At 36.5% G+C, this 25,188-nt stretch overlaps 1 protein-coding gene and 1 long non-coding RNA gene across 3 annotated transcripts in view; both read right to left on the reverse strand.

The window, feature by feature from the left end:
* Window positions 1-25,188, reverse strand: part of LOC123866736 (pro-neuregulin-2, membrane-bound isoform) — a 93,000-nt gene that overhangs the window by 39,512 nt on the left and 28,300 nt on the right. The gene's annotated exons all lie outside the window — the stretch shown is intronic.
* Window positions 1,301-13,719, reverse strand: LOC123866737. The gene is made up of 3 exons (XR_006796249.1): window positions 13,654-13,719; window positions 1,531-1,540; window positions 1,301-1,313 (listed from the first exon to the last, which is right to left on the reverse strand). It is a non-coding gene; the product is annotated as an uncharacterized LOC123866737 (long non-coding RNA).

The raw sequence follows: 25,188 nt of genomic DNA on the forward strand, positions 1-25,188 counted from the left end.
GTCTTGATGATGATTAAGATGATTAAATACTAAGTAGATGATTAGATAGAGGTACATACTCTTTGATTTGATTAATTTAGTATATTTTCTGGGTTTCTGTCTCTGGGTTGAAAGTTATCATTGTATCTTTCATACAAATTGATCAAACAATGAAAATGTTACAGACAGACAGACATTCAAACAGATAGATAGAAACAATTTGAAATTTATATTATTAGTAAATATGCATTCTGAGGAATACCTTCCCAATCGCATGGTTCTGTAACTTTGGTACGAAACAAGAATATTTGCTCAATTTTTATACATTTTTACTGAACTACAGCAAAGCAAGGCAAGGGTATTTAGTAGCCAATACTTTTAGATTATATCAACTAATTTTTGAAAGAAGGAACAATAAAGACTTATGTTAAATCCAGTCCGAATTTTCTTGGAAAATATTTAAGTAGTTATCTAAAATTCAAAGCCATAAAAATTTAAATAATAAATATTATAAAATTACAAATCTCTATAACTCAGGATTAGTATAATCTCTACAAATATGAAATGAAATTTAATAAACATTCAACCCACTGCAAGAAATTAGTCCATCCATTTTTACAGCCAGATAAAATTATTTTCATTTTCGTTACATACTCTAGTACTCACGTCTTAATTTTTTTTTTTCATGAAAAAGTGTAAGATAAGCACTCTCATTAGTTTTTAAAGACATTGACGACGAAATTTGCTATTGGCATCTTCTTTGACTAGGATGCGTTAGGAACTCTAGTGGTTTCGGTTTTAGATTATCACCTCACTATAATAAATTTTTTTATTCTTCCAAAAGTAATCATTTTCCTATCGAAGTATCCTAGATCCGCCTGATTTAATGAATGATTTTTGAGTTTAGAGGTTTCATGAGTATTAAAATGCATTAAGAGTGATATAAGCAATTTTTTAACCACCCTATAGCAAAATGATGACTCAGCCAAAGACATAAACGCGCTAACATAGAAAGGATTTTACACATCATAATCTCGCAGCAAACAAAACCGACCACTAGACCAGACCGAGGCGCCAGAAAGATCGTCGTAAGCTATAAATGTTTTGTCAGCGGGTTACGAAAAAAGCTTATGCAACGTCCATTCATATTTTCACGAGTCCCTCATATCCGAATGCCATCTCGTCGCGTCGTATTTTTAGAGAGATTAAAAAAAAGAAAATTTCGTTTACGTCTCGTCTCGCGAACGTATTTCGGTTGCAAAATACAAGTAGGTTCATCGTAAAAGACTAATAAATAAAGAGTAGAGCGGATAATATGGCTTATTCTGTTGTGTCTAAATTGAACTACATTGACAGGTCTATATCTAGTGCTATTTTATTTTAGAGATAGTGTACAAGAGAATTAGTTACAATATCATTGCATGATCTCGCCCTTCATAAACATAAAGATGTAGAGAAACTACTGTCCTGTGATGGATTGATTGACCAATTGGAGCGCGCTATAATACCGTGACTACCGTGACTAATACGTACTATAGTTGTGTACAAAACTTCTGTAAAACTTCATTTTGTTGTTCAGTAATAAAGGGCTTTATTATTATTATTATTATTATTATTATAATACCGTGACAGACTAGTGTGCAGTTTGCTCGTCATAAAATGTAATGAGTGATTCTGATCGCATGTCGTTGCTCGACAGGCTTTATTTTAAGAATTTTTACCAGTGTTTAATATATTATTGACTTACCCCGGCTTTGCACGTGTTAGTATTAATATATGGATTGGTACTTTTGGCAAAACCTGAATAAATTCATATTACAAAATTACGTAGTGATATCTTTTTGATGATATTCAACACAAGGCGAAAAGTAGCCAAATAGCAATTATGAACTTCGCTTTCACTTTATCCGATCTGTAAACTAAAATAACACTTTAATATCTTTGTTTCAATGCAATTATAGAATTCCTTCGTAAGCTTAAAGATGTCTTTGCCCTTTCTGTTTTTAAAACGATCGGTTCAAACTTTACATAAAGTTAAATCACAGGTTTGAGTTATTTTTACCAAAATTGGAGAGCTATTTTTGGACAACAAGCGGTTCGTTCCGATCGCTTTTCGACTATTTACCTAAACCGTTAAGATATTGGAGCTTAGTTATAAGACTTACTATGACGCTTTGCCCCGAATTTAGACCGAACGTAAAAACTTATCCTTCTTAAATTTATTATCATTAGTCTCCTTTGCGATAAGATTTACTGTTAAACTTCAGCTATGTAAAAAGCCATTTTTAAGATTTTCCTGAACGTTCTTTTTAACCAAGCCTCAAAAGCTTGCGTTGATTTTCTATTTGCTTTCCAACCCTATGAGCAGCCCTTCTAAAAGTTGTATGTTATTTTTGGCATAGCCATATTACTAGTGAGTTGTAGTACCTATAGATTTTTTATTATTATTTAACGGACAACAAAATCCATTTTGTTGATGAAAAATGAGATCTTGTTGAATGAGATTTTGTTGATCAGAAATGAGGAGATCCGTAGAAGAACCGGAGAAATCGACAGCTCAATGGGTTGCAGAGGTGAAGTGACAATGGGCACTTGAAAAACCAATAGACCTTGGTGTCCAAAGGTGTTAGAATAGTGACCTCCCACCGAAAAGTGCAGCGTTGGCAGACCCCCCACTCAGATGATATTAAACGATTCTCAGGGCGTCGCTGGATTCAGGTGGCGCAAGACCATTGCTTATGGAAGTCTCTACAAGAGACTTAAGTCCAGTTGTGGACGACTATCCGTCCTTAGGAATAGGGGAAGTCAATCCAGTGTAATACAATGTTTACTAGTAAGTACAGGTGTTGTCGTGCATATTCGTTCGTTCTTACTAACTTATGTAACATTGTGCAATTGTGTCTACTGTTAAGAGGATCATTGTCAACGATCCCCCGTCGATTTCCTACGTATGATATTATTGTTCTCATCTCTATCTGCCCTGGTTCGTGTATTCTCGGTTCCTAGATCGGTGCATTTGTGATAACCAATTCTAATTGCTGTGATTGGCTGAATTTACCATGTTCTTGCTGCGACAGTGAGTTTGAGCCACTAGCGGAACAATGTTAGCCGGTCAGAAATGATTGCAATTAGTCAACCTGTATGACGTCCGTGTTCTGTTTTTGATTACAAAAAAGAAAAAATTGTTGTTGCAATCATCAATTTTAGCAAATAGTGAAAGAGAGTCGACCAATCAGAGGTCACAACTACCGTCACACTTTCTGTGAAACTATGGCAGTAGGCTTACCGAGTAATGAAAACAATTTTTCATTCTGTAATGTCATGTGGCAAGTAGGGTTGCCACCTGCCTCTTTTTGATTTACAGGCTACCACCATCAAAAATACGGGGTTTAGATTTGAAGAAATTTAAAAATTTGAAGTATTTGAAGAAATAGGCGGTGGTTCTCTCTGAAATGCATGGAAAGCCTATTTAGATATTTCAGTTTATTTGTAAGTTTTGTATTTTTTCTCTGTATGTTGCCGTGTCTTGATTGGTGAACTGTGTTTGCAATGTGATTTTAAATAAAAGATTTATTTATTTAAATAGCTTTTAAAAACTCTAGTTTTGTAAAGCAAAATGTTATACATTTCATGCATACAATCTTTGCATTTTAACTTAAATTTACATTTAACTTGTAATTCCACCTTCACAGTATCAATACTATGGCCGTAGCCAGGAATCGATTTCGGGAGAGGTTTTATCAGGGCCGGAACTGAATCCTGTCATGAGGAAAAAAACATTCGCTCAACTTTATGGGCTAATTACCTGGTTAGTGGAATTTCGCCTTTCAATTTGACAGTGAGATAAAATACAACAATAAAAAAGCGCGAGCGCAGTGAGCGTAAGTGTTTTTGGTTCAATTACAGAAAGAATTAAAGTGAAAGGGAAACGAGTTTAGCCATAGCAAGATTTTATTTTTAAAGCTCCCTATCCATACTAATATTACAAATACGACAGTATATCTATTTGCCTATCTATTTGTTACCCTTTCACGGCCCATCTTCTTTACCAAAATTTTGGTACTTACTATTCAGAGGTAACTTGCATCCCAGACATAAACTTTTTAGCCCGGAAAATCCCCCACGGAATTTTTAAAACTCTAAATTCATGCAAACGAAATTGCGGGGCTTACACCAAGTAATACAAATTCAAAGCGCGAGTGAAGTGAGCGCGAAATGTTTGATATATTTCCAAAAAAAAATTGGTAAGCAAATGCAAGAAATAGTGTAAGTATTATTTTAGGCTTAGGTTTTTGACGGCTTCCCAGGCGCAGTCGCCATTTCTAAATTTCTGGTCTGGTGGGAGGCTTCGGTCATGGCTAGTTATATGGTTAGTATGGCCCTAACGGCCAAGAAATTAGACTGCATCATCACTTACCACTAGAAAAGATTAAAGTCACGGGCTAACTTGTATAAAAAAAGGCTAACATCCTCAAACCAAGCCCCGCCGCCTTGGCTACGACCATGATCAATATCGAGTGGGTTTCGGCTACGCATTGCCGCAAAAGGAAAATATTCTTTCTACTGGACATAACGTCAGTGTTCGGTTTCGCCAGCCAAGTGCGAGTCAGACTCACGCACCGAGGGTTCCGATTCGGGTATTTTTTTCGACATTTTACACGAGAAATCAAAAACTGTTATGCATTAAAAAAAATATGCATAAAAATAAATAAAAATCTGTTTTAGAATGAACAGGTAAAGCCCTTTCATATGATAACCCACTTGATATATGTAGTTATCTTACTTTAAAAATTGAAAATACTAATATTTGTTCATGAACACATGACAGACGGATAGAAGGACAGATGGACAGACGGACAGACGGACAGACGGAAAGACAGACAGACTGATAGACAACGAAGTGATCCTATAAGAGTTTTTTTTGCTTTTGAGTTACGGAACCCTAAAAATATTTAGTTTTATTTGCCCCGTATTTTATTTTCATAATTACCGGTTTCTCTATCCTGACATACGGGGTAACCAGTAAAATACGGGGCCTCTGGCAACCCTATTCGGAAAACACTGTCACATTCAAGTTAATGTCAAATATTTTGTTTTCAATTACAGAAAGCTGCATCAATCATTATTACAATATTTTCTTTGTTGTGATTGGCTGAATTTTTGAGTTTCAGCCAATAAACAGACTGTTTGCCAATTAAACGTCATAACAATATAAATGCCAGAAAGTTTAACCAAATAAAACAAACTTAATGAGAACCTAGTGAGAATGCAAACGGCACACAATTTATAATACATATTATGTTAGTCGTATATAATAGATATTATAGTAGTCGTTCACTTTGGTAATAGTCAGATTGTCATCAGTAAAATTGATATTGGTCGATGTATCGTAAATTATTGTTTCGGTGACAAATATTTTTATTATCTATTTATCTTTGAACAGAATGGAATAGAATGAAATGGAATGGAATACAATGATAAATTTTTATTCCTGTAAACTTTTAGGTAAACTTCAAAGTGTTTTTGGATGGTCAGAAAAATTTACCACTGGTTCGGAATGCCGTTCCTACGTTTTCTAGGGTTTCGTACCTCAAAATGAAAAACGGAACTCTTATAGGATCACTTTGTTGTCTATCTCTCTGTCTGTCGTGTGTGTCAAGAAAACCTCTAGGGTACTTCCCGTTGACTCAAAACCATGAAATTTGGCAGGTAACCTAACTGCGTAATTTTGGGTAGTTTTTTTAATCGGTAAAGAAAGTTTGCGACATTGTTCAATAAAAAATTTGGATTCCAACTCCTCAATCCTGATGTTGCAGGGGACCTGACTACTAAAGCTAATGGGATTTAAAAAGTGTCGATTATTAATTGATATTGAAGGTATCTATACCAAGTAAACACTTTGTCGTTGACCTCAACCCTGATGCTGTAAGAAATTGCATTCCTAAATCCTGGTGATCCCTCGGGATTTGAAAAGGATAATCCGTTTAAATATTCTTACGTGATACAGAAACAAGTTGCATCCCGGGGACGGGCTATTACGGAGAGGCAACTTTTGTTCTGGGAAATGAAAGGATCGGGATTTTTAAAAACCTAAATCCACGCGAGCGAAGCTGCGGGCATTAGCTAGTTGTAAATATGTTTAGAAGCTACTATAAGATAATAGATAAGGTACTTATTTCCTTATATTTTTAATGTATGGCAGCGCGCGGTTTTAAATTATAAATTGCACGTCCTGTCCTTTTCTGTAATACATTTTTTTCTCAATATCTACCGCTTTATCTCATAGCAAGAGTCTGTAAGACATAATACAGTGAAAATAGTCAAAATATACAATTTTTGCAGTTTCCACGTCAGTACCTGTCGAATTTTTCTAACAGTGTAAGCAGCAGAGCTGAGTTTACCATCAAGTGTTGATATGTGGGTGTTCCATAGAAGCTTTGCATCTAACATTATACCGAGAAACACGGGGTTCTCCTTTATTTTCAACATATGATTATTTATCAATGAATTTATGTCATTTAAGGTCCTGGTATTGGGCAGTGTGAATTCAACACACTTAGATTTCTTTGCATTTGGAAGTAAATTGTTAGCAATAAATCAGAGAGTGACCTGTGATATGGCATTACATATAGTATACATTGTCAAAAATTATAATATTAAAGCTGTGCGTATTGCGTGAGGAATAGGTTGCAAGAGAGTTGCAACTTGCAGGGTTTGATGCATACGCTATTGCCAGCAAACATGAGACATATTTTTATCTACAGGCAACGTCTGAGTAGGTAACGCATACGTCTAACGCAAGTTGAAATGTATTTAGTTAGACCTATCGACAAGTTTGGAGTCGGGTGCAGTCTAAATGTGGCCCGTGTGTTTAGACTGTCCGTTTCTGTCAGTTTCACGTGTCGTCCCCCGCACTTCACCACCCCGCTTGCACAAATCGAGACAGCACGAAATTTTCAAGATTTCTGGGTGTAATTTCTGGTTTTCGTAGTTCCCACATAATTATAACAATATAAAATATATAACGATAATTTTTTTACTACATAATATTCATTAAATTTTCTAGGTCTGTGGTTTTTCCAAATTTCATTAAATTGCTTCGTTGTCTAGAAAAACGAGCACAAAGTTGGGCCTTTTTTTAAAGAAAAATACAAATCTTTGAGCCCCTGTAATTTTAAAACTACATATTTTTAGAAAAATCTAAAACACCACAGACACAGATATTAGTTTCTAGACTATGTCTGCAAAATTTCATGGACTTTGGTTGCTTAATATTCAAATGAAATGGGAACTACGATTGTATGGAGTAAGTGACGGAGAGAGCTCTGTTAAGGGCATATCAATTAACAAATAATAAATTATAACAAAAAAATTATAAGTAGTCAAGTTTTTGTAAAAAAATATTGTAAAACTAGCCGATGCCCGCGGCTTCGCCCGCGTGGATTTAGGTTTTCGAAATCCCGTGGGAACTCTTTGATTTTCCGGGATAAAAAGTAGCCTATGTGCTAATCCAGGATACTATCTATCTCCATTCCGAATTTCAGCCAAATCCGTCCAGTGGTTTTTGCGTGAAGGAGTAACAAACATACACACACACACACACACACACACACACACACACACACACACACATACAAACTTTCGCTTTTATAATATTAGTGTGATAATAAAGCTCTGACTAACGAGTATCAGCTCGCTTCGCTTGGTCAATTAATCGCAAAATAATATGAGTTACGAGTGAATAACAATATCAACACCCGATATATCAAACACATCATTAAAATCTTAACTTTGAAGTTATGCCACTAACTCAATAACGAAGCATATAAATGGTTGCTCACAGACTATAGGAAAAACATAGATATACAGTAAACGTAATGTTCAGAAAGGAAGCAGGCCTAAAGCATTTTAGTCTCGAATTTATTGTGCAGGTAGATATGTTTGAATTTCAAAAATAGGTACCTATTTGTTCTAGATTTCATGTTTCGTTCTACGAACAACTTTAGGTAAAAATCTATTCTATACTAATAAATAAAATTGGAGTGTCTGTCTGTAATTTCGAAATACTACCGCATATTAAGGTCATATGGTTATTTGAACGATACTATAACTGAATCATACGTTTTTAAATTTTTTGTCTGTCTGTCTGTCTGTCTGTCTGTCTGTCTGTCTGTCTGTTTGAAAAGGCTAATCTTGGGAACGGCTGAACCGATTTTGACGGGATTTTCACAGACAAGTAGAGAATTGACCAGGGAGTAACATAGGCTACTTTTTTAACCGACTTTCAAAAAGGGAGTTGTGTTTTTATACCTATGTACAAGGAAATCTCCGAGATTTATGAACCGATTTGCGTCATTTCTTTTTTAATCTATAGAGGAACTTTGCGACATTGTTTCATAAAAAATTTGGAGTCCAACTCCTCAATCCTGATGCTGCAGGGGATCTGACCAATCCACGCGGGCGAAGCTGCGGGCATCAGCTAGTTAGTGAATAAATTGTCATTTCTCAGGCTTCTTACTTAGACTTCATCATGGCTTTATAAAGTACCTATCTATGATTGAACCTATAAGTGCAAACAAGAAATAGTTTATTCAATATCTTTAGCTAACCTTACACTTTACTTTGAGTTTATTTAAAGGTAATAATAGAAGGCGACCTCCGCAAGATTGACAGACAATATCAAATCCACAAGATTTAAAGTTTATATCAAACGAGTCGCAGGAAGCCGCTGGATCAGGCAGTGCAAGACTGTTTCATAAGGAAGTCTCTACAAGATACCTATGCCCAGCGCTAGACATCTGTCGGATGATGATGATGATGATTGTAGCTTCATTTATTCATCGCGACGTTGTCCATGTTTTTCCTGAATCTAAGCTTACACTATTTCGAGAAGAATTTTATTCTTCGTTCATAAAGTGTATAGCATCGTAACGATTTATTTCCCTGCGATCCGAGAAATCGGAAACGTGTCAACAAATAAAAAAGCTCATCCTTTAAATCTGTGAAGAAAGTAGTGTAGCCCTGACACAAATATAGAGCGCTTACCGCGACCCGACATTTTATACGATTCCCCGAAATGTACCTGAAAAAAGATCGAAATTTGGTACGTGTGTGACATTATTAGGCGCAATTTTATAGAATGCTTAATAAACCTAATTACCCAATATTCTTTTTAACCCCCCACCCAAAAAGAGGGGTGTTATAAGTTTGACGTGAGTATCTGTGTATCTGTCTGTCGCATCGTAGCTCCTAAACTAATGAACCGATTTTAATTTAGTTTTTTTTTTGTTTGAAAGGTGGCTTGATCGAGAGTGTTTTTAGCTATAATCCATGAAAATTAGTTCTGCCGTTTGAAAGTTATCAGCTCTTTTCTAGTTACTGTAACCTTCACTTGTCGGGGGTATTATAAATTTTTAATTTACACTTGTTTATAATAATCTTTTGGAACACTTGCATACGTGCTGAAAGCCATTCACACATAGCTATAGTATGCGACAGGTTGAAATGGCAATCGGGGAGGGTGACGTCCTGCACACCCGCATGTCACCGCGCTAACCCGCTGCTGAGCGCGGGTGTCGTGCGGGTGTGTGGACGTTTCCCGCCTCATACTCAGTGACGGATTAACCCTTAATCAAATTAAGCAATTGCCTAGGGCATCACGTCTGAGGGGGCACCAGAAGAAGCACAAAAAAATCCGCCCTTAGGGCATCACGTCTCACTCACGGCACCAAAAACCACACCAAAAAAGAGTTTCTAGGACTAATTTGAAAATTCGCGCGTTTTAAGTTGACATAGAGTCCGATCTAGAGACATAACCCCACTCCCGCTTGCCCACTCGCTGCCCGCTTGTGCATTCGACAATTCGAATGCCCCCGAAAGCCGCAAGGCGCATTTCAATAAATAAATAAATTATGCTTTGGTTTTTATTGTTGTCGCACCTTCTACTCCACTAACTACTCCACTTCTAAAGTACGTTACATCTCATCATCTTATTTTACAAAAAACTAATATTTTTAAGGCGGTAAAGGTTTAAAGACCGATTCTAGTTGACATACGGATATGGGGGCCCATAGGCATGGATTGCTTAGGGCACCAAGTAGTCTTAATGCGTCACTGCTCATACTCCGATTGCCAACTCAACCTGTCGTGTACTATACATACATACTGAAAGCCCATTCACACACACCTACACTCTTTTGCTCCTACACGTCATAGGTAAACAGCAACTCAACCACGCATATACAAACTTTTAAATAATAAAATTATTAATCTCGTATCATGACTAAAATTTCTTATAATTATGTCCATACCATTATATTAATTAGGCATCTACTTAGTAACAAAATAGGTTTAAACACATTTTCAGCCATAAAAAAGCAGTCCAATAAGCAACAGTATAAGAAGAATAATAACATACAATCCTTATTCTGAGTCATAATTATTAAGATTGTGTTAAAAATTAATTAATTTTCAGTTATGGAAACGTATAATACGTATAACGCATTAAGGGTGTGCGCACACCTACGCGTAATAAGTGGTGTAGTAACTGAAAGGTGTCTGTAAGGGGACACCCACTCGCCACCATTTGTACAGAAAGCGTGTAATGTCTCAATCCGAAAACGCTATGGGAAAAAAGAAACAAATGGGGTACGGTCAACAAACAAAATATTAATATAATTTTATATTTTTCACAATGAAATGTTTTTTTTAATAGCTTTAATTTTAATGTTGTTGTACATTAAAATATTTTTGTAATATAATCATGATGAAATAATAATTAATAAGAATATTCACAAATACTAAAAATACTTAAACATAAAAATTTAAAATGTAATAAATGTATATTCGAAATTAAATGTATATCCGATTAAATGTAATGGAGGCACATAACAGATCTAGATAATAATATAGTACTTATCAACAGAAAAACTAAACTTTAATTTCAAAAGCTCTTTTGAAAAGTACACGTTCAAGAGTAGGTAGTTACTCATTTCACCTAACAACAATAAAAAGTACAGTTTTATCAGTTTTATTGCAGCAATAAAAGATTGTTACCGCATTATTATCCGGCGATATAATTCTAATTTTATAGTTTCTAAACAACGTTACGATTCGGAAGCCACAATTATACGTCTAATAGCTTTTCACTATTCATTTGTGGTAAAGAGTTACTTCCAAAGAAAATACAGTAAAAGAAAACCTTGTAAAGGCTTGGACATAAACAACGCGAGACGAAAATAAGTTCAAGGCTCTAGGAGTTGTAACACAAGCAATTGTATGATCGTTTTCATATATTATCGCGCTGTTGCTTTTACGCCATTGTTATAGCGGTCTGCAATATACCCCGCTTCATATAGTTGCTTGCATAGTTGGTACTCGTATCGGGTACAAAGAGCTCTGTGCACCCATTGCGCAGGTTAAGGTCAGACTTCTTTATTTCTGAGGCCAACTTCTGTCTTCACAGTCTTATTCCTCATTGCTTAAAGTCTTGACCCCTTTTTTTAGTTACATAAGGGTAGGAGCTCTCTCGGGCTAATAATGCGGTGAGTTCCCAGATCCTTCCGCAATTCGACTAAGAGAACGAGATTTGAACTCAGGTTTTGCAATTAGCGAAAAAGTCAAATTCGTAACGTTACTTATGTAGCGGCCCATAGGGCCTACGCAGCCTACTCAATCCAAAACCGACAGACAGCCAGACAGACAGCAAAATAATTTTATAAGGGTTCCGTTTTTCCTTTTCAAAGTACGGAACCTTAAAAAATAACAGAATTTCATCTAAGTGGGTAAGATAGGTAGTTGAGAAAATTTTCGCATGCACGCGTTGTGTTACATCTTGCTTTACAGTCACCATCGCACGTCGCTGACGCGGCACATTTTGTGTGTCCAAACCTGAAAATTATGAAACGGCTTGACATCATCGCCTTTGATTACATTATGTGCTCCCGAAAGTTTTAGCGCATCGAAAATAAAACGAAATGTCCTTTATGTATATTTATAACCCAATAAACGTGTTAACATGAGACTTTGGTCTGCCAATCAGTCGTTTTTAAATGCGATTTAATGTGACTGTAATGAATCTAAAATCTTTTAAATCTTTACAATTAAGTTGAGGTGAAACTAATATTGATCACAGAAACAGTCTGCGCGGACTGTCAACAGAAGTGAAAACTTAAAACTATGAAATGACAGTGTTTTTTTGGAGTTTCAAATTAATTGTAACATCAAACAATTATAAAGGGAAACAGCACTAAAACCCGACTAATGTGCTAATGCTGCTGAATTAGTGAAAATGCAATTTCCTATTATAAACTGACTGACTGATTTTGCATGATGCTGTCAAGATTTAACGTAGTTTAATGAGAAACGTTTAGGCTATAGTCTGTCATAATGACCCAAAACAGATTTCCAGACTTCAAAGGCCTTTGAGAACTTTATGGAGAACTCTTAGGTTAGGTCTTGGGCAGGATTTCTCAAGATGATTTCCTTCACCGCTAGCAAGTGATGCATAATTGTAAAACGCGAATAACTCCGAAAAATCCAGTAATGAAGGTTAATTTTCAATCTCGAACTCAAAATCATTTATTCAAAATACACCTATTGATGGTCAGAATTGTTAGATTTGTAAGATGATAATAGTAATGATAATTAATTACGTAAACTTAAAACGAAATCTACGAGGGTTCCAAACGCGCCCAGGCCTGAGAAGAACTCACAACAAACTCAGCCGGTTTTTCGCAGACTTATAAAATGTGACATAGATATATTTTCCAGCACAATAGATCGTTGCTGTCGGTACCAGTCGCGCCGTCTGCCGCTATTTCTAGCGCCCGCCCAACCAAGTTTATTGACTCGGCCCGACTACTACCCAGATTCGTCTACATACCATATCGATACTTTCAATGAAATGCAAACTAATAGCAATGATTTTCCAAAAAAAAAAAAAAACACTTATCCTTGCAACGATATTTAACACCTATTGGTGAGTTCGCATCGAGTAACTACTAGACCACGGTAATAATATTACCGTGACTAGACGGAGCGCTTCATAGTAACAATACCTACTCCTGTCAATCGTAGTTCGTAAGACGCAGTCAGTCGACGACCACTCAGGCGCAGTGGTAAGCACTGTCTTATTAGTGGGAGGTCCCCGATTCGATTCCCGGCAAGGTTTGGAATTTCATAATTTTTAAATCACTGGTCTGGTCTGGTGTAGAAACCAAAGGCAGCTGGCCATGTAGAAACCAAAGGGGTATTTATTGGGTTTAATAAAAACTGCATCACTTACCACCAGGTGAGATTGCAGTCAAGGGCTACTTGTATCTAAAATTTTAAATTTTAATTTAATTTAAAAAAAAATTAAATTTTAAAAACTAGTTTCTACGAACATAGATAAGTTATTTGAACTTACAACAGACTACAAGTAGGTACGTACTACAGCTACATAATAAATAATAAATTGAGAGTTAGGTATATAAAAATTATTAAGTTTCATTTTTATGCCATACCCTTGCCATACCTTTGAGAATTCTCAGGTATGCAGGTTTCCTCACGATGCTTTCCTTCTCCGTTAAAACAACTTTCATTTAGCGCACTGTAATTATTAGAAAAAATTGCAGTGCGACCGGGGAAAAGTATCAAAATCTATATAATAGTCAACAGCGCCGATTCTGTTACTAAATTTAGAGTATCTGCATCTTTTTTTTAGTATTGCTAAAAAAGAACGCAAGATGAATTTTACATAGACTTTAAATTAGTGCACGATAGGCTCGCGACTGGCAGCTAAAGTCACAAGTTTTGACAGTCCTAAATTAAATTTAAAACTGTCAAAACTGTATCTGTCCTTTTCATAATAGATTAGTAAGAAGAGGATGCAATTATACTTTAAAATTTAGCTGTGCACAGAATCAGTACCACTGTTTTACGTTTCAGTAATACCAGTTAGATAATCATCCCTATCTTCAGAAGTTATCTAAGTATTATTGGAAGTGGGAGACCAATGTACTAACTACTAGGTTATTACCGCTTTCTTCTTAATGAAATTCTTTCAATAATTCTTTTTTAGAGACTGTTAAAATTTTATAGAATTTTTAGCTGTCAGCCACCGATGCTATAACTTTTTTATCGTGCCTATTTGACATACTTTTAACAGACATTAATCCAGAGGAAAGTGGTTTTCGAGACATACGGTATGTTTGTTGAATTTATTTTTAACCCTCGACCAAAAAAGATGGGAGTTATAAGTTTGACGTGTGTATCTGTGTATCTGTCTGTGGCTTCGTAGCTCCTAAACTAATGAACTGATTTTAATTTAGTTTTTTTTTGTTTGAAAGGATGCTTGATCGACAGTGTTATTAGCTATAATCCAAGAAAATCGGTTCAGCCATTTGAAAGTTATCAGCTCTTCTAGTTACTGTAACCTTCACTTGTCGGGGGTGTTTTACATTTTTAATTTACACTTGTTCAACATAAACCCATGCAGGACATCGGAATTGGTACGTCCATGTAATGACTTAATAATCGTTTTTCTTTCATATTGTTTTTAGGGTTCCGTGCCCGAAGGACGCCAACGGGCACCTATTAAGCCACCGCTGTGCGTCCGTCATTTTGTTGTTGTAGCGGCAACAAAAATACACACTCTATAAAAATTACAACTGATTGATTCAACTAAAAAAGTGCCTACGTCAAATGTTTATGACGTCACATCTATGTATTTCATACAAGCTCCCATACTAAGCGAGCGGTTTGACGTTTGTTAAAAGGTTGCTGATTTGTCTAGTAGGCATCATCCCTATTTTTATCATCATGATCAACTCATCACCGGCACACTACAGAGCACGGGTCTTTCCTCAGAGTGAAAAGGGTTTTGGGCATAGTCTACCACGCTGGTCAAACGCGAATTGGCAGACTTCACAATCACATACACCTTTGAGAATATTATGGAGAACTCTCGGGCATGCCTCACGATGTTTTCCTTCACCGTTAAAGCAAGTGATATTTAATTAGGTACTTATTTAGGTACTTATGTATGCGCATTTGAAGTAATTAAATATCAGTCCGAACAACTCCGAAAAGTTAGAGGTGCGTGCCCAGGACCGAACCTCCGATTAGGAGGCGGTCGTCTTAACCATTAGGCTATCACGTTACCCTATTCCTATTTTACGATGCCTCAATAATAGGCATGAGATAGGTAATTAACAAAGTAAATAAATACAGTGTGGAGTGGGAGCGGCGCGTGCGCACGTCGGCGACGGTTGCGCGCGCGCCGCGGACAGATGCGCGCGCATCTGCCGGCTTTTTACCTTTGCCTTTTAATTCGTTTGTTTTGCCCTTGGATGTTAACTGTCTGGTGTACACATATACGCCACTAATTTTCAATTACCATTAAAAAAATCTGCTAATCATAATTCGATATACTTAACACGTTCATGCAGTTTAAGAATATCGAATTTCTTGCAATATCCATAAAAATAGGCCAAGTGCTAGTCGAAATCGCACGAGAAGGGTTCTATGGGGATTCATGTTAATGCTGACGGTAACTGAATGTGTACAAGCACTGCAAGGTGTAGTAGGTCTGCGCGTCTAGTAATCGTAGAAATTATTATTTAGGTACGCCCGATTTACTATTACCCAACTTAAAGAAGCTGTCAACATAAAAGTAGTAGGTTTATCGTAGTGAGTTGCATCTCAAAGCTATAATTAACATTTAGTTTTTAGCGTTCCGTACTAGAAGGGTGCCAACGGAACCAAGACTCCGCTGTCTATCCGTCCATCCGTCTGTCTGTTAGCGGGTTATATCTCGTATACCATAATAGGTAGAGACCTGAAGTTTTCACAGAATGTGTATTACTGTTGCCATAGCGGCAACAGAATACCTACTAAACTAAACATTTCAAAATTACCACCATGAAAATTAAAAAGTGTTATTTCTTGTACGATGGTACGGAACCCTTCCTTCGCGAGCCCGACTCGCACTTGTCTGATTTTTAATTTTTTAATTTCTACCGTCATTTCTGGCATTGCCATTATGTCTAGTCCTAAAGGTGTTAAGTGATAAGTATACCTAATGGGAATGACTTTTTAAGTTAAATAAAATAAAAAGTCCTGATAAAATGCTCGTGACATTGTAACAAACATTACATACATAGCCGTTGGTTTACATTGCATAGGCGAGCGGCATCTCGTGTTTTCAGTTTCCAAACCATTTCCACCTTGTGGAAGGCTACCCTTTCCAATTATTATCATCGTCGTCATCGTCAACCCAAAGACGTCCACAGCTGGACATAGGCCCCTCGCCCACTCTACACGCCGCGATTTTGCGCCGCTTGTACTTATCCAGTGGCTCATTACGATTTACCTAAACTTTAATTAAATGTCTACCGCTTCTTCAAACTGCATAAGGTCGCCTTTGCACACAATTGTTTTTCTGTTTTCTTCTTTCTGTGTTGTGATCCTTTACATGTGCTTTTGTGTGCAATAAAGTGTTCTATCTATCTATCTATCTATCTGCATGCCCTATCTATGGTTCCTTTAGCATCGCAACTTGTTGGGCCATGGATTGTAAGCCAATTTTGCAGCTAAGCTAAACAGGCCAAGGTCCACCCACTTCTCTCGTCACCAAGCTCGGGCACTAAGTTTTGTGGGCCACTACGCTTCCCAATTGTTGTCATTGCTGTCCACAGCTGGGCATGGGTCTCTCTCTCGTCCACATCCACAAGCTGCGATTTACCGCCACGATTTCAGTGTGATTTATTTAGTAGGAAATTCCTACTAAAAGCATGACTGATTCCTACTAGGAATCAGTCATGCTTTCTTCGATCTGCATAGTTTTTTCAGCTCCGCAACTTGTTGGGCCATGGACTGCAGGCCTATTTTGCAGCTAGGCCGAGCAGGCCAAGGTCCGCCCGCGTCTCCCGTCACCAAGCTCAGGCACTAAGTAAGTTAATTAGCGCTAACAACCGGTGCAAGCCGTTTTTGTGCACCATTGTTGCAGCGTAGGCCTCCTCGGTTCCCACGTCCCGTGCGACGTAACACATTAAATATTTTTTTTATGTTAATCTCGTTTTTTATGCTTTTTTTTTATTTAGTTTTTAATTTTTTCATCGTTTCAGAGAGACCGCGGGTAAAATATCGATGTCAACCATCTTTGTATCGAGTTAAACTCGTTTAGATAATAGGTTTGTCAGCGATATTTAATTGAACATCGCAAATAACTGAGAAAGAACATTGTATTCCGACTACTACTAAAGTTTAAGTACTAAATTCACCGAAATACTTATCACTGTGAGGTTTAGACCTATTTCGTAAATTCAAAAAATATTTGTTTTATGTAGGCCAGTTCGCTTTCGCTCCGCTTCAGTGGAAACACATCTTTATGGAGACCTGAATCTATCTCGTATGTTACCTACTAAGGTTTTTCCTTGCTACGTCGAACCTCTGTAGATAATGCCCTATTCTAACTCTGTGCCTATAGTATAGTCGGTCGCGGCAGACAGCCTGGCATCGGGTTACCGCAGTAAGTAGCAATGCCGACTGTAATCTACACTCGGAATGCTTATCGTGTATCTACACGTAATTATATGATTATAAACGGCTCTACATTTGATATGAGGCTGTTTTAATTGCAAGATTTGATAGCTTAACTAACTGGAGTCTGGAGCAATTCAATTGTGCCCCACCTAACTGCAACTAATGTGAAGTAAATAAACTATGTAATTTTGACAAAATATAAATTGTGCTAGGAGTAGGTACGACGTGGTGGGGTTCGGACCGGCGCCTTTTCGGATTTCAGTCCGCTCCTTTAACCATTGAGCTATCGAGGATACCTATAACAATATCAAATAGCAATTCATATACACCACAACAGCGGATATTCTGACACAGTTCTTTTGACTCGCAAGCGGCGACTTGGCAGCGACCAGCCAGTATCGCCCTTGACCTAACTCCGGACCCAACTCATCTATTGGCATTCGCGCTGAAACACGCTAACTCGAAAATATTTCTATGCATCCACTCAGATGTACCGCCACAAGAATTTTTTAACAACATCATCTGGTCCACAACGGACGTCCATTCGTATTAAAGGTAAGATCGCTGTTCGTCCTTCTTTCATGTGCTAGCCTAAAAACCCAGTTTTTTTAAATCAAAATCAAATCAAAACCAAAATATTTTTATTCAATTAAACTTTTATAAGTACCTATTTTTGAATCGGCAAATGCATATTTATTTTTTATTTTATTCATTTATTTGTAATCAATCAAAATATAATTTTACATTTTAGATTTTAGACTACATATAAAAATAAGGCCAAATGGGATTACAATAGGATAGGATTACAGTTTACTTATAAGTAATTATAAATTATAACAGAAGCTTTTCAGTAAAGTAGTAGCAATAGGTGATTCACAACATGCTTGCGTGTGTGTGTGTGTGTGTGAGTGTGTGAATGTGTCCGTGTGAGAGAGAGTGTACATATATTTCTGTACTATTATAGATATTGACATAAATATTATTAGTTACATATTATTATTTTTCTGATGCAGTTTAATTATTTCTTTTTATACTTGTATTTTGGATAGGTGGAAAAGGTCAAAATCTGAGTAAGTTTTATTGTAGGTTCGCCTATATTATATACCTAAGAAAAGAAACTGCTGAGATGGGCAGGTGGAGTCACCTTAATTGATGAGACATCATCCTCATCAACAACGATCGACTCGCCTGATGTCGTCCGTCCACCTACCTACCTTGAAGAGGTATAAAATATAAAAAAAAAAATAGATTTTGAGATTAGATTGTGTAAAAACACACTTATTAAGTCGAGAGTATTAAAAAATTTTGAATACCTATGTAAAGTTGCGTGGAAGAACTGGCTGAGCTTTCATTTGCCCACAAGATGGTGAAGTGTGTCGAAAAGAGCAACTGCTGAGTTTCTTGCCGGCTCTTCTAAGTAGAATCTGCATTTTGAACCTGTGGCAGAGTCACAGGTGCAGCGTAAGACATACTAGTTGAGCGAGAATTTAAAAAAAAAATTGCAACAATGCATTATAGCCAATAGTGAGGGAGCATCACAATCACCGCAATCAAAGGTGATTGCGGTGATTGCGATCGTTACACGTTGCTGTCATTTTATCGTAATCGAGCTGGTGAGAAGCAAACTGCCAGACGCCAGTCCAAAGTCATTGGACTGAATTTTTAGTTTTATAGGTTTTCATAGAATATTAATTATTACTAGATTAAAACACAATAGTCTATCCCCCGAGTATTAATAAACCGCTGATACAGAAATAACTGAAAAACAAAACAACTAAGCACGTAACTCGGTAAAGTGAAAAAAGAATAGCCATTATGGTGGTTTTAAGGTTCCGTATCTCAAATGGAAAAATGGAACCTTATAGGATCACTTTGGTGTCTGTTTGTCCGTCTTTCCCTCTGTCTGTCTGTTAGTCCGTCTGCCCGTCTGTCGTGTCTGTCAAGAAAACCTATAGGGCAATTCCCGTTGACTAGAAGCATGAGGCAGATAGATAGGTCTTATACTTAGCACAAGTAAAGAAAAAATCCAAAAACCGTGAATTTGTGGTTCCATCACAAAAAAAAAAAAAAAATCTGTTCATGAAAAAATAATTAATTTGTATTTCAATTTTCATATTAAGATAGCTATACCAAGTGGGGTATCATGGTATCATATCATGAAAGGGCTTAACCTGTACATTCTAAAACAGATTTTTATTTAAATGTTTCTGCATAGTAGTTTTTGCTTTATCGAGCAAAAGGTCGGAATAATACTCGAGTACAGAACCCTCGGTGCGCGAGTCTGACTCGCACTTGGCCTGTTTTCCATCAAAGTTCAGCGACCTACCGCGTGCAGCGTTTAATGCCTATCATAAAGCGTCCTCGGCGAGACTGATTAAAGACGCAATACGCGTTTAACGGCTTGGGGAGTCGACCGATATACGGGGTAGGAACTTGGGAGCGGCCAGTGACGCGAAAACTGAACCTATTATGTAGCTGGTTACCCGGAAATGTTAGAAAACTAACTAGTTATACGACATGTATGTATGTGAGTTTCTATATTCCACTGTAACTTCTAAATGCCTGAACAGATATCAATATACGGGTGTATCGAATATCATTTTAAACTCTTTAGATCAAATTTCTAAAATAAATAGTCAATTGACGCTTATTTAGCATTTTAGATTTTGGTTATCAAGTAGAGCTAAGTTTAAGTTTGAGCTAAATAACTCATCGACAGCTAAAAAAATATTGTCTGTTATAATAGACAGAATAACCTGATGATTTTAATGAAAAGGAAAGCCTTTTCATAAACGGCTCAGGATAAGAACCCGTACTTTGTTAACAAACATCTTTTAAAAAGTATCTAAAGTGATTTCAATTTTAATTATAACGAAAGCAGTTTTCCAAGACAATCTCTATTTCTATCTTGCATTCTATTATTGTTAGAAAATTTACTTATCCTATTTTCTTTAAATTTTATTGCAATTTTTCTGCTTCGTTAAATCGATGGCAAAGCGCACTTTTCCTAAAGGTAGATAGAGAACTATAATAGAGACTTGTAACTATGCTGACCCATCCCGAAAAGTTACCCTATATTTTGGTTTATTTTGCCTCACTTGCGTAAATTTCAACACAAGTCACGCTATTAATGGCTTGTAAACAGCGTTAACGGAACACACCCCCGAAATAAAGTCCGATAGATCTATTGTGGATAGATCGTTTAAGACAATGCGTTTTTTACAAAGCAAGTTCCCCTTTTTTGGCAACAAATGGCCTTTATACTATTATTCCAATATTGAGATATGAATGATACTTATCGAGTCTATGACATCTTATTCAATTCATAACCTTATCGATTGATACGATGAATGAAACTTTATCGATTTTCGATAATAATAAATGATCACAATATAATCATCGATTCATAACTTTATCGATTGATCCATCTGCACGTAAATTCACAATCTATATATAAACTCGTTTCTAAATAAAGACATTCGAATTGAGCAGGCGGTTCAGGGTGGTTTGATAGGTCGTAATATTTTATTATATAATCAATGTTTATAAGTATTTTAATAGTATTCGTTAAAAGCTGGATGATTTATGGCCAATCTCGTTGGGAGATGGCATCTTTATAGAGTAAGTTGTAGCTAGGTAGGTGTATACCTACCTAAAAGATATAGAGATAAGTATGATTTGATATGGTAGCCTCTTGTGTAGGAAAAATGTACACTCTTTTATGGGTTTTCTCAATCGCTAGATAAATATAGTACAATCGAACATATAGTGCATAGTATAGTATATAGGGCAATCGGGGTATGCGTGCGGGGGCACGCTCACCCTCACGTCACCCGTGCTATTGTGCATCGGGTTAGAGCGGGGGTTGTGCGGGTGTGCGGGGCGCCCCCACCCCGATTGCCATCTCGACCTGTCGCGTACTATACCTAATATTACTTGACTACTAGCTACCCGCCCTGGTTTCTCTCGAGTGGAATTTTCTAAAATCAACAAGAACAAGAATTTCCAAATCCTGAAACATTCTAGACCCAGCGAAGCATTGGTTGATTATCAGTCAATGGGTAGGTATAGTTCGCGACAGGTCGAGATGGCAATCGGGGTTGGGGCACCCTGGACACCCGCACGTCACCCACGTGCGGGTGTCCGGTGTGCGGGATAGCCGCACCGGAGGCTGTGTGCGGCGCGTCCCCATCCCGATTGCCATGACGAACTGTCGCGAACTATACTTTAGAATGTACCTACAGAATACAAAGATACAAAGATATTCATTGATAAAAATTCATTCATGGAAATAAGTATGAATGAGTGAATACAATTTATTATCACCTATGTCAGTCTATCTCACTTCTTCAAATCACTCATAAGTAGCCGTCTATAGTGATGTCCGAACATAAACACTCGATAATTTTCAAGTGGATTGGATTTGAACGATGACAGATATCGATAACTCTTAATGCTATTAAAGAGATACTCTCGATGATTCATTGAGTTTATGAATGTGTGTCTGATATTATTATCACTTATCAGTTTTTATTGCTTACTACCTATTAATATATCATCTTATTATAGCGGTGAAGGAAAACTTCGTGGGGAAACCTGCATGACTGAGACATGTTCTCCATACCTAATGCCATCATCTAAGGTGTGTGAAGTCTTCCAATCTGCACTGGGCCAGCGTGGTAGACTATGGCCAAAAACTTTTTATTCCGAGAGACCCGTGCGTCCGAAAGAGCTGGCGATGGGTTAATGATGATGATAGTTTAGTAGTAAGTACATGTGAAATTGAATCTGTGATTTTATAAAAATTGAAAATATTACAATATAACGAATATTATTATAAGTCCATGAATAAAACTTAAAGCTTGCCTTATCTGTGATTATCTTAAAGTGCCATGCGGAAAAGCGCATGTCAGTTGTGGCGGATCAAAACCTGGCGGTAGCGCGGTGAATACTACTTAGTGATACCCGCGCAACCGCCAGTCCCTTGAGGTACTAACACAGGTTTTAGTGGGTGCAAGCCCCACATAACCCCTCTATTTCCCCTAACGGGGTGTTCTGCGTTAGACATTTTCCGTGTTTAAAAAAATATAAAATAAAATAAAAAAGGTACAAACTACAAAATATTTAAATCGGAAAAGATTTTCACTGGTATTTACTACATAAAATCTTTAGTAAGTTATAAATGTGTCATAAGCTAAGGAAAGTAGGTAATGGTGGTTGAAATTAGCATACTTAATTATTTAAGGTTACCTACTTATAAATATGGTGTCCAAGTTGTGCTAATGAATTCGAGACAGGACAGGTGGAAAGTGAAACGGATAGCAAACAATGTGAACATAAAAGTTATTAATAGTGTTAATTATGTACTTAGGGTTGGTAAGAATTTATTTAACCACGAAAATAAAAGTAAGAACCTATAAATATAAACAGCTTAGTTACATGTTATAATTAGTTATCGTAATTAAATTAAGTATAACTTTTACCTTTACAAACATGAGTGGTAAGTTAAAGTAAATAATTACAAGTTGTTTAAAAAAACAACACAGTTGATGATTTTAATAATACATTGTTTTAAAGCAAGTCAGTATCTAATTAAAGTAAAACGTAATTAAAAATCATAGATAAGTGAATATCTGAGTTTGTCAAGCACATCAAAATAAGTACTATAGTCACAATAAGTAAATAGTAGACGTTAGCTACTATAAATAATCTGATGTAAGCAATAAATAATTAATACTTTAAAAAAGGATCTAAAAATAACTAAAAAGTTTTTTGGTAACCCACAAAAAGTAGTACAGAAACTAAAGCAAACCACATCGATTAACCTATATTTAGAAAGAAAACAAATCTACCAATTACTTTTTATGTTTGGTTAAAGAGCTATTTAGTACTTCTGAACGTTTTTACATTTTCCATATTCCGTAAGACTAAAGTGAATAAATATTTCCGAACGATTTTTTCAGGATCCGTACCCAAAGGGTGCCAACGGGACTAAGCCTCTACTGTCCGTCCATCCATCCATCTATTAGTCCGTCCGTCCGTCCGTCTGTCTGTCAGCAGGCTGTATCTCGTGAACCGTAATAGGCAGAGAGTTAAAAGTTTCACAGAATGTGTATTTATTTTTGCTATAATAACAGATAATAAAAAATTTAAAATGGCCGCCATGAACATAATGGTACGGAACCCTTCGTGTGCGAGTCAGACTCGCGTTTGACCCATTTTTTAACACCAACAACTTCCCTACGTGCCGTTAAGATTGATATGATATATGGTCTCCTAAATATAACTGCCCCTATTGCTGACTTAGTATTAAGATGAAATATTCTAATAGCCACGTTTGCAGCTCAACTCAAATCTTCCAATAACATTGTATTGGAATATTTCTGTGTATCTTCACCGCACATGAAAACTCCGCTATGTGAAAAATCACAAGTTTTTTTTTTAAATTTACTAAATCAAAATCCTAATATCTAAAAAGATGCACACGCAACTTTTTAAATTAAACAAAATGACATCAAAAAACGAAAATTCTAAAAAATACATAGCGGATTTTGCATGCACAGCGACGCTATATTTTAGCACTGAAAATTAAAATACTTAATACAGATAATGTGGAAAGAGCTATGATTGGATTTTTTAAAAATTAAGTCCAGAACGAAGTATGTAATTTGCCAAAACACCAAAGTGGTTATACAAATATCCGTTGGTTTTACAAGTGTAGTATAAAATCTTTCTACTGGCACATATACAACACCTAGTTATTATGTTTGAGGAATATACCTACAGGCTTTACATGTATGCTGTCTTAAACATTTTATTTTTATTCGTACTTATCTTGAAAGTATTTAAACAAGTCGTTAGTACCGAAGCCTTTAATTAATTTCGATAAAATGCAACCTCGATTTATCGACCAGTAACACCTTTTAGTGAAATTATTATTACACTTTAACGTTTTATAGATCGGATACAAACTAGAACAGGTGCGAGGTGCGTTTAATGTCATTATAATTAAAAGTAATATTATGCGGCTTAAATAGTAAAGGTAATCGATTTATCGATAAAGTTTTGACATCTCTAGCAGGTGTCATGTTACTGAAGTGTCTGGTCTCGTTGTTGTGTCTAGTCACAGTGTCTGCCTAAGCGAATGTCTGTGTTTTAGCTGATAAAATATTACATAACATACAAAAGTTGCAACATAGCAACAATCGCTATGTGAAAAAGTTCTTTCAAGCTTGATACAGGACTAATTTATTTCTTGCGTTTCGTTTAGGTCTCTCACTTTCAGAGCAGTAATTAAATGTCAATAACATAATTAGTATACTTAGGTAATTACTATAATTATTGACTTAGGTAAATAAATGAAAATCCCTGCCCATTATTTTGCTATTTTTTTATTTAGATACAAGTTAACTTGTATCTAAATAAAAAAATAGCAAAATAAAAGTGTTTGCGGGCACTAAGACATAAATTCCTAACAATGTGGGCAGGACTGAAGAGGCACTAGCAACAAAAAGCGGTGTTTATTTGAAACTAGACAATGATACTTGCGGGTAGAGTAAAGCGAAGAATCATCACAAGCGCCACAGTCATTAGCGCCGGTCCACTGGCCCGCCGCATTTCCGGTCTGAGCCGAACAGACCTGCCAGCTGCGAGCGCAAATTCATACCAAGTGTTCCGTACCCA

The sequence above is a fragment of the Maniola jurtina genome, chromosome 7, assembly GCF_905333055.1.
Source record: "Maniola jurtina chromosome 7, ilManJurt1.1, whole genome shotgun sequence".
Classification (NCBI taxonomy): domain Eukaryota; kingdom Metazoa; phylum Arthropoda; class Insecta; order Lepidoptera; family Nymphalidae; genus Maniola; species Maniola jurtina.